This window comes from Sinocyclocheilus anshuiensis, unplaced genomic scaffold, assembly GCF_001515605.1.
Source record: "Sinocyclocheilus anshuiensis isolate Anshui unplaced genomic scaffold, SAMN03320099.WGS_v1.1 scaffold886, whole genome shotgun sequence".
In the NCBI taxonomy this organism is placed as follows: Eukaryota; Metazoa; Chordata; class Actinopteri; order Cypriniformes; family Cyprinidae; genus Sinocyclocheilus; species Sinocyclocheilus anshuiensis.
Genome location: NW_015536542.1, coordinates 1,144,141 through 1,146,748, shown reverse-complemented (window position 1 = coordinate 1,146,748; position 2,608 = coordinate 1,144,141). Strand labels below are relative to the sequence as shown.

At 36.5% G+C, this 2,608-nt stretch overlaps 1 protein-coding gene across 1 annotated transcript in view; it reads left to right on the top strand.

Annotated features, from left to right (window-relative positions):
- Positions 1 to 2,608, top strand: part of vav3 (vav guanine nucleotide exchange factor 3) — a 68,258-nt gene that overhangs the window by 51,126 nt on the left and 14,524 nt on the right. The gene's annotated exons all lie outside the window — the stretch shown is intronic.

Here is a 2,608-nt window from a genome sequence, read left to right as displayed (position 1 = left end):
TTTTTTTTTTGGCTCAATCAGTTGCTCTCTACAATGAAAAAGTGAAAGTGACTAGCATGCAGCAGATTTGTGGCTGTGGCATAACTAAATCAAAGTATAAAGCAGTATTTATAAACATTTTGAATTAGCTTTTATTTTTATTTTTATTTTATTTTTATTTTTATATTTTGAGTTTTAATTTTAGTTTTAGTCATTTTGTTCAAAACACTCTGAATGTGAACGAACTCCTGTGATAAAAAAAAAGACTAGTGAGTCTCCAGTGTCACACAGATTTTCAAAATACCTGAGACAAAGTTGAAACAATTGAGTAATTATATTCCTTGAACTATGAAAGTGCAAATTTTGAGCAATAAAATGTTCAATTCAATTAAATTCAAGTTTATTTGTATAGCGCTTTTTACGATACAAATCGTTGCAAGTTGAAACAATTGAGTAATTATATTCCTTGAACTATGAAAGTGCAAATTTTGAGCAATAAAATGTTCAATTCAATTCAATTCAAGTTTATTTGTATAGCGCTTTTTATGATACAAATCGTTGCAAAGCAACTTTACAGAAAATGAAACTTCTTGTTCTTTTGGGAAGGGACAGAAAAGCCCATGCTGTCCAACTTGATGCCCACTCTTCTTGCTCTGGTTATTTACGTGCCAAGACAATGAGGAAACCAGCCAATGATTGTCCACAGAGCCAGAGAATTGGCAGAGCCTGGCACACACTCGAATGCCTCTACATCCCTCTCCGTAAGACGGGTCCAGCTGTCCAGGACGCTTCTCCACAGCCCTGTTTTAACATGTTAATCTCGTTCTGCCTCATTCTAAGGCTGCCGTCCGCTGCAGGCTCCGAACTCCCAGCTGTCCCATGCACCCGGAAGTTGATTTATTCCATTTGAACTCATGCAAAATTACACCGCCCGTGTCACCTGAGACCTCATAATATCCAGCGTCCCGCGGCAGCTCCGGACGGAGCAAAGGACGATCAGAGCCCTCGTAGCCGTGGTAACCCGGAGACAATTATTGCCTCTCTGGTGCCTAGACAAACGTAATCACTCACTGTAATTTCATTTGGGCCTTTGGTTGCCATCTGTTTGATCTAACAGGGTTATGAGTTTAATCATTATTAGGCCCTTATCTGAGCAACAACCAATAGTGGGGCGGCATCATGAGTGCTGATAAAATGTCAATGCACTAAATGCATTGTGGTGGGGGGTGGGTGGGTGTGCTTAAGGATCCACTTACAAATTAAATTTGTTCAAGGAAGAGGTAGATGAGACAGAAATACACTTTCTACATCTCCCTGGAAGACCATCTGAGGAGGAGGAAGAGAAAGATCTGAGCATTACTGGCACTTTGGGCCTGAGAGCCATCAATTGTTGTTATATCAGTGACAGCTGTATCGGAAGCAGCTGTATGTAAATGATTTGTCAATTAGATAAACATGCAGATTTGCTGAGCAGATTGAGTGTACTTTCTCTCTCTTCAGATTTGCTTCCCATACTTATATTTTAAACTAAAAGTAGGTACTTTTGTGATGATGGGAAAGACTATGTACTGGAATTGAGACATACTATCACTTTATTAAATTACATTTTGATACTACAAACCTTTTGCTTTTCATTGCTTTTGCATGAGCATGTTAACATCTACCGTCTAAATTTTTACCCTAAATGTCTTATTATTTAAAGGAATAGTTCACCCAAAAATGAGGGTTTGCTGAAAATATATTCACTCTCAGTGTTAATTTTGACAGCAAATTTTGATTTAGTTTTAGTCATAGTCTTTTGACTAAAATGGCATTTAGTTTTAGTCATATTTTAGTCATCTGAATTGTTTTTAGTTTTATACTAGTTTTAGTCGACTAAATATCATAAGGTTTTATGATAAATCTACAGTAAATTTAGTCGGCTAAAATCTAATGGGTTTAGTTACAGTGTAATGCATTTATTAAGCATTTATTATTTTTTATTAAACTCATTATATAGGTTTGATATTAAGGCTTTATCTTGATAGACACCGATTTAACTGCGGTGACACACAGCATGCCTTTATGTTAAAATTCTTATTTTTAATGAAATACCAATGGTTATATAGGCTAATTATGCATTCTTTATAGCAACTTGTTTACCATATTCTTAATTCTTTCAAGCAGACATATTTATTTCTATAAATACATTTAGATTCATCTTTAGGGCTACTAAAGTTTTTCAGTCAAGAGCAGTGAGTGAATTTCTGTCTTTCTTTTGTTGCTTGATTAACATCAATGTCTCTGACAATTGCAACTAAATTAGGCTGCTATCCCTTTAAAACCGAATACACAGCTGCAATGGATGCAATGTACTGATACACGTTCTCCCTACTGTTTAAATTCACTTAAGACGTAATCAACTGTGCTTACGTGATTACTCGTCAAAACGGACAATTCGACATAATTTTGTGTGTAATTCTCCGTTCATGCGACGCGAAAGAGTACTCACACGCTGTGAGACGCGCTTTCTGTGTGTGTATGCTTCAGTGTCTGCGCTCAGAAAACCGGACCGAACTGAGTTCTCTCTTGCATCGTCAGATTTATCCATATGTCTGCTCTTCTCTTACTCCCACATATTGACATTTTT